Source organism: Argiope bruennichi, chromosome 3 (genome assembly GCF_947563725.1).
Source record: "Argiope bruennichi chromosome 3, qqArgBrue1.1, whole genome shotgun sequence".
NCBI lineage: Eukaryota > Metazoa > Arthropoda > Arachnida > Araneae > Araneidae > Argiope > Argiope bruennichi.
The window spans coordinates 83,675,098-83,684,028 of NC_079153.1; positions in this window are offsets into that span (position 1 = coordinate 83,675,098).

Genomic DNA, 8,931 nt, shown 5'->3' on the forward strand with positions numbered 1-8,931 from the left:
ATGACAGAACCCGGTCTAAAACTCGGGACGCCCTGATCAGGGAAAGATGCGCTTCTCTATGCCAGGACGCCGGCTTCTTTCCTCTTTATAAGTCTTATGATTACGATTAAAGGATTCTCATAGAGTAGACTGCATTGTGGAGAGTAGGGCTGATAATAAATAAATAATTCCATTTCCCATGGAAAAATTAAGAAAATTTAGCATGTCGAGTGCAATTATTAATGAATTGTTATATGCTTTCACTTTTTGACAAATCTTTGATTCTAACAAAGAAGCGAGATGTTGACCTATTAGTCTACTTTTGAGTGAAAGACTGGTCTTTATTTTAATAAAGCCCTATTTGATGCATTATGAATATGACGAATTTGTTCTAAATAGTGTGAGAGAGGTAAAAATAGGAAAAAAAAAATTAATACTTTAAAAATCTTTTCACTGTTATTGCCGAAAATTAAGGTTAATGAATTATAAAATTCTTATTTCAAAGAAATAATGAGTTTTTTTTTCCTTATGAGAGAAAATGTTTTAGGGATTAAATGTGCAGCATTAGGCACTTTAAGTGATATTTTGTGAATAGAAAAATTCATCTTCTTTCAAATCTTTCATTTCTCATAATAATTTTACAATTCAAATAATAGCTTAGTTTTTGCAGAGTTTATTTCACTTTTTAAAATGCAAAAATGAATCATCCTTGTTTTTTTTTGTTTCTTGCTTAAAATAAGTAATTAGGCTCTTAGAAGAGATGCTTAAATATTCACATATAAATTTAAATCTTGCCATGCTTTATGTCTTGAGTTCAAACACAATGTATGTTCTTATGTTAGGTAACAATGTATGATTCGTTGAATTTCCAATTTTTTTTTTGTTTTTTTTGTTTTGGAAAAAAAAGGGATGAGGAATAGTCAATTTTTAAAAATGAAAGCTGAAAATTTTGGCACTTTCCTCTTTTTTATTTTCATATTTTATTAATGATGACGCAGAATAATTTTCCTCTATGAGTGATATCGCAGTGATATCAGTTTTATGTTGACCTAGAATATTAGAGGAAATGCAACATTTTTGCGGTGAAATGCATATAATTTCTTAGAAGTACCTTTGATTTGGAGATAAGAAAATAAGATCCCTTGTGATAAAAAAGAGAAAGTGAGAATGAAGTTAAGACAGCATGTGGCAATGAAAGTAAAATGTTATACATTGCATGCATTTTCATATAGTTTTGCAAATCAACATTTTTTAGTTTTCAATGATGCGAAGCGGTAATTTAAGTTTACAAAGTCAAAGAAAAGAAAACTATATGAAGTGAAAATTTCTGTATAATTATATATAAGATGTATATGAATTTTAAACTATTAAAAATTAATAAATTCTTATTTGTATATATAAAAAAAAACTCAATATCCTTGCATTAAAAAATTGTAAATTTTCAATTACTGCATTTAAAAATTCTTTATTTCGGATATGGTCGTACAATTTATTTAATATTTTTGCAGTTGAGATTTAAAATTTTTTTCATTTATATTTGTTATTATAAAGTCAATTATATAAAAGATTATGCTATTCTGTTATTTCTTTTTTAAGAAAATAAATATGCTTTCTTTTCTTATTATATTGAGTTTTATAATGAAAATAACTGTCTGTATTCAAGAATTATTTTTTAAAAATATGAAATTTTCAGCATTTGAAGTATTAAACTATTTTCAAACTAAAAATATGCTTTTATTTTAAGCAAAATTTAACTATTCTTGAATTCTTCATCTAATTTCTAACAAAAAAAAAAAAAAAAGAAAAGAAAAGAAAGGCGCATATATATTCATTTAAAATAAAATACATAATAAATAAAAAAAATACATAATAAAATACATACATTATACACATAAATAAATAATAATGTTTTTTAAAATTTATAATGAGTTACTATTATTATTTATATTGATTAGTATTATAATTACTATTATTAATAATTTTTATATTTATATTGAATATTATATTATATTGAATGATCATGAATCAAAATCTGAAGCTTTGGTGTATTTTAGTTGATATTTAGGATTGGAAGGACATCTAGAGTGCGAACACAATATTAGAAATATATATATATAAAAAAAAATGTTTGAAAATGTTTTTTTGAAAATTTACAGTTTTGAAACTGAAAAACATAATAAGCTCTTAACAAACAGACAGATTTGAACCCTTTCTAAGGCCGTGGGAAGTATGCTTCCCACGAAATTTACCAATCTTTGTATGAAATTATGTAGGTTGGTATAAGTTCTGACAAATTTTTTAGTAAGTCAGAAACTAAGGCTTCAGTTCTTTATCTCAGACAAAATGATTATCTCAGAAATTTTTACTTAATTTTTAATTAACCAAATTAATTAATTAATCAAATTAAATTTATCTAATAAGCTAAATGAATCCCTTTTCTTATTATAATTTCAAGCCTAAAAATATTGTAACATAATATGACTAGAAAAAAAATTCGCCCTTTAAAGGGTTAAATAGTCTGTTATATATATATATATATATATATATATATATATATAATCAAAAGGGCCTTTTAATAAAGGTGTAAGTAGAGATATATCTCACGAAATTACGTTTGTTACGATATCTTATACCTAAATTACATTTATCAAGTGACTTCGACTTCATATATATATATATATAACTTAATTATGGTAGTTGTAAATCATGATAATTGTAAAACTGACATGCACATAGTAACAAAAATAAAGAACAAAATTGTGTAAAAAAAGGGAGAGGAATGACACAATAAAAGTAAAATGTTATGTAAGTCTAAGAAATAAGTAATGAAATCTGACGTGAATCTATAAGGACGATCGCACTGGAAAGTAGAGCAGGGAAAACATTATCTAATAATTTTATGTTAATCTCTCGGATATAATTCAAATTTGGCACGTGACCTTATCTCATTAGCCTTGAAATTTATTTTTCTGGAATTGAATTTCACGTGAGGAATGAATTTTAATTATTGTTCATCCGCTTCGGAAAAATATTAGATAATACCATATACTTGAGAACTAATCTTCAAGTGGTTGTCACGTTTCTTCGGTATGTTTACACAAATATAAGAGAAATTCAATGGCTATATGATATCACTATCTAAATGCTACATTGCTAACATGTTGTTTCAAATTCGTTGTAAGCATTAAGATCATTGCGATAAATTAATTATTATTTAATAACTGATCAAAATGATGAATCAAATTATGACATTGATTAGTTATTATTAATAATCACCCTTTATTGTTTATCATAATCATGGTTATTACTAATAACAAGCCGCCTTTGCAGACCAGCGGGTTTCGCTAGTAATTTTTTTTTTATCGTGTGATTATTTTAACCCTAGTTTTTGCACAGTAGCTTCTAAGGGTAAAGACCCCTGAACACACGAGGGTAGAAGTCTGATTTCTAGCACATATGAGGAAGAAACGCGCACACACTCGCTTGCACAACCCCTTTTCACAGGGGGGCTCATTCACGCGCCTCACAGATGGAACACAGGGAAGAGAACAACCATGCCCGAACCAGGACTCGAACCCGGGACGCCTAGATCACGGGGAAAACGCGATACCCCTAGGCCAGGACGCCGGCTTCGCTAGTAATACAAGTTATTTACTTTCAGTCAAATCACTTATGCCTAAATAAATGTTGTTCCAAGAAAGCATCAAATTGTTACAGATATGAAAACTGTATTATTAAGATAGTCTTGTACATGCTCTGTTCATTGTGTGATGAACCATTACAATGGAGTTAATTTCAATGATATCATAAAGCCGTTAACTGCGTGGATAAATTATTTTCTAACTTTCGTGGTACTATAACTTCACTTTCTTATTCCTCATGTAAACAACACAGAGAGTAAATAGAATAATATTTTTTGTTTCCTTTCTTGTTCAAAATGATGCAGATTTTTTTAAATGAATAATTAAAACATAGTAAATACTTGCATGACAATAAAATGGGCACCATTTAAAAGACAATTTTTTTAATTTCAAAATGATGATAATATAAGTTTTTTGCAATGACATTTTCGAGACCTGCGGAAAAATATTAAAATATTGCTCGAATTTTGATTAATTAAAATTTTAAAAAGGAAAGGAGAAGTCATTTATTTTTATATTCTCATAAATAAGGTTGTCAAATGCAAGAAAATAGCAACTGGGAACAATTAACATGGATAAATTAATTACTGAGAGTAGAAAAGAAGTATCGACAAATTAGTGGAAAATAAGACTGAATGAATTCGAAACTGGATAGTCTATTGTTTATTTATCATTAATTGTTTATAATGTGATATTTTTTTATTGGCAGAACAAATGTGCTGAAAATATTAAAAAAAAACCATTTTTATATATAAATTGAACTTGACATAAATAATTTTAATACAAATATGATTGTTGATTGCTAACAGGTGGATACAGAAACTTCTGAAACACACATAAAGTGAAATGTATATTTCTAAAGTTTATTGAAGCTTTTCTCGTATTCAGTTTTTAATTTTATAACTTTTTCTTCCCCCCCTTTTAATTTTTTATTTTAATTTTATATAACCAAAAATTAAGGAACTAAAACAGATCAAATGGGAAGATAGGTAACTGCAAAATAAATAAATAAACATCGTTTTTCATGCTAAAGTTGCCAAACAATTATTACTGTATTATTGTAAAATGAAAATTACTTGACAGCCCTTTAAATAGTTCAAAAAGGTATGTCAAGAAATCATTGATTAAACATTTATATGACTAGTATGAATCCTTTCTTGTGTTTAAGCAACATCCTCGATTTTGACATTTATAACTTTTAACCGCCATTACTAATTACTTGGGAAATATTTTTAATAATTTGATGTAATATACTTGATTTGTACTCTTATGGTTGGTTATCCGTTGAAATAATCTTGATTTCTAGAAATTTATATGAGGCATGTAAGACAGTTAAAAATGATTAATAAATACAAACCATTTCCTCATTAATTCAAATGTCCCACAATTTCCCAAAGATAATTTTAAAGCATTTATTTTACTCGAACAAAATTAACAATAATGTTTAAAAATATTAATTTAAGGTACTAAATGGATTTGCATTTTTCTTTTCTTAGCCCCTCTATGAAAAATTTGAAAGGTAAAAGTTCAAGCAAAATGCATTTGGCTTAATATAATAAAAATGTTAATAAGCAAAAATATTTAATTTTTTTTTCGTTTTTTAAGATACATGCATTATCTATTTTGGTAAAACATTTGATAATGCAGGCAAGAGTCTACGTGATAATATGAGTATATTTTTTAAGTATTAATTGCTCATTCTGTCAAAAAAGAGGATATTCAGCGGAAATAATAGAGGAACAAGAAACGGGTGGAGCCAATTTAGGAACAGCTTGTTCCTTGATACTTAACTTTTTTAGCTATTTGAAATAGGATAAGGAAGTTAACGATACATTATTTTATAACATGAGGTCAATGATTCAGAAGCGTTTATGATGTCGATCATCTGATTACATGTTATGTAGGGAAATTATTTCTGCGAAAATTAGATACTTTGTGAAATCTAATTTTAATCCAATATTTCAAAGGTATCTAATTCAGTTTCCTTTTTTTGTAATATCCAAATGATTTGTTCCATTTTCATTCATTGGTAAGAAATAAAAAGTATCATTATTACTGAAATTTTTTTTGAAATAATCATAATTAGTTTAATTATATTTAAAAGATATATAATACAAAATAAAAGAATAAAAGTGATTTGAATAAAATATATCGGTTATTTATTTATTAAAAAGTCTCGTATTTTGAAGTCATACTAGGATTATTTTGGAAAACTTCGTAATTCTGAAACTTGATCAGATGTCCAAAATGCTATGTATGTTGACAACATTCTCTTGGAGGGTAGACGTCACAAATTTGACGACTCCAATCCGTTCAAAGGCACACGGATAAAACAGTATGATTGTATTATCGCTACTGTAACACTGGCAAGAACTGTGGTTGAGTCCTAATGGTCATCACTGGCCACAGTACAACCTTTCCCTTGGGAAGTACGTCTCGTCAACGGTAGCCAAACCCCACTTTTTTCTGTTTCCACCATGAAGGCCAGAACCAACCACCATACCGGAAACCTGTCATCTTCATTTTTGTGGTGCCTCTGCACCCCCCCCCCCCAATGGGAGTAGAGTTCGGATAAAAAACTAAATTGTCATGAATGAGGGAGACTTTGGTGAATGAGATCATTTGTTGTCGATTTAAAATTAATCTATGTTTTGGGTGTAAAAATAAATCGTTGTTTCTAAAACAAGATCTAATTTATCAATGGCCATACATGGCAATTATTAACTCGGATTTGAGTTAAACATGTATTGATATGAAGTCAGAGAAATACTTTAATGCTCTCAGACACGTTAATCCAAGATTTAACAACAAAAACGGGAGAATTTTAATCCCTAAAGTTGTAATTTTCTTCATACCTCTGTATATGAAAGAGTTTTGATTGATTTTTTTAACTCTTATATTTCTTATCCGAAGGGTAGATTTTATTATCAGGACATCGAAACCTTCGAAAAATTCATTCATTTGACACGATTTTGCTAATTGAGGTAAAATTTATATGTATCTTGAGTGAAGCATGATGGTGTTTTTTAAAAAAACTATTGAGATGATAAAACCGAAAAGTATAAAAAATTATTATAATTACTTTTCCAGGAGTAACTACAAATATTCTAAAAGTGGAAATGAAAAAAGATTTCCTTAATGTAATCTTTATATCTTAGCATTTTATACGAATCAAAATTCTTTATGAAATATTAAATTATTTCTTCTTTAATCATTTAGCAAAATGAAAGAAAAACTTGTTGTAAAAGGTTTTTTTTTGCTACACCAATAGATTACCGTTACGAAATTTTTTTTTTTGAGTGCTTGGACAAAATTAAAGTCATTAAATAAATTGAAAAGCAATATTTATTTACGATTATTTTTCGTCAGATATCTCTTTAAAGTTTTAGTTAAATGAAATGAGCTTTTCCATTTTAAATTTGCACTCATAATACCTTGAAAAGAGCGCCGTGATATTGAATTAAGGTCAAAGCACAATATCCGAATTAGTACAATAACAAGGTGACTGATTCAAAGAGTTCTAGATCTCTTATGTAATAATTTTGCAATAATATTGAGTCTCAGTCCCTGATCTTCTGATCCCATAGCATGGTTATCATAGTATATCAAACCATTTCGAGCCTTTTTATTTGTTTGAAGAGATACTCACAGAAAAAGTAGATAAACATTCGCTCTCATAACAATAAAAAATTGTTGAACTTTATAGTAGGATGTCTAAACAAGGAGATTTTACTCTAAATCGGGCATTGTAACTGTAACTTTATAATAAAAAATGCGATTTTTCAGATCTGACAGCCTTTTGTAAAAAATTCAGAATGCTTACTTATAATGTGATTTAAAGAAAAGTTATTTCAATAAGGGTAATCTTAATAAAAATGTACTTATAGCAACAACAAAATAATTTTCTCTTTTTAGCTTTGAAGGGGGGGGGGAGTTATTTTCTCTTTTTAGCTTTGAAAAAATAGAAAAAAAAAGATAAAATTATATAGATGGAAGGTATACTTCAAATTTAAAAGCAAAGTTTTAGTAAAAATTCTAAGTGTTCGTTTGTTATCATTAATTGCATATTTTGAAATGCCATATAAATATAATATGGAAGAATTCCAAAATATATTTTTGAATAACAATGCCTACGAATAGCTTAAAATTATAAAGATGGTAGAGCTTAGTTCATGAAATTTGTAATTTTATGCGAAATTCTTCCTTAACAAATTAAAATAAGTTAATTAAAAAAAGTATTTGTAAACGTTATTCTGTGGGGTTCAAATTTTTTTCAATTAGATAAGTGGTCAAACATTGATTATTAATATATATAATATTAATATATTAAATAATAAAATTAAATAATTAAATAAAATATATTATAATTAAATATACTATATAATATTACAAAATTAATAATATATTAAATTTATAATATTAAAAATATATAAAAGTTTTCTTTTCATGAAAATTATTAAATCTATTTAATTAAATCTTTAATATTATAAAAGAAAAAAATATATAAAGATTATTAGAAACGAAAGTGGAATGTTTGGAATTCATTAATATAATTTTTCAACAATAATTATAGTTTATCTTAAAAATAAATGTATTCAATATTTGTTTAAAAAGTCGAATAATAAAATTTTAATAAAAAATATAAATTTAAATATACATATTAATAAATTCAGCAAAAATATGCCTACGTACACATTGTAAATCTTAATTATATTATTCTTGCTTTGTCTTTTCTTCTTTCAAGAGTAAATTCCGATTTTGCCCTCGCCGAATCCGGTTGGAACTAGTTTTACCAGTAGAAAGATATTATTATTATTATACAAAATAATATTAAAAGGAGTAAATTTATCTGCATGTGAGATAAATAAGGCATGACGTGACTTCTAATTCTATTTTGCCGCAAAAAGATAATAAAATCTTTGAATCTGTAACGAGATTTTTTTTTGTGCTGTTTTTCTTACAATTTTTTTTAAATATATTTTCTAACAATCAGTATATTTTTTAATATTATTAATATCAGAAATAGGAGCATTTTATATTTTTAACCATGAATTGTATTTTTCATTGATCATTGGATACATTATTTGATCTATTAATTTAGATGAATGATAATTCGGTTGCGAATGGTATTTAAAGGATGAAATTTTCTATATAGTCTTTATTAATACAGAAATTGTAGAAATGTAACACATTTTTGATAAAATTTAAGAATGGAAATTTTGTTAAAATTGTGTAAGATTTAGTTAAAAAGGTACAATAATTTAGAAACGTAATCCTCTAGATGAATAAAATTGCTGATTTTACCACTAGA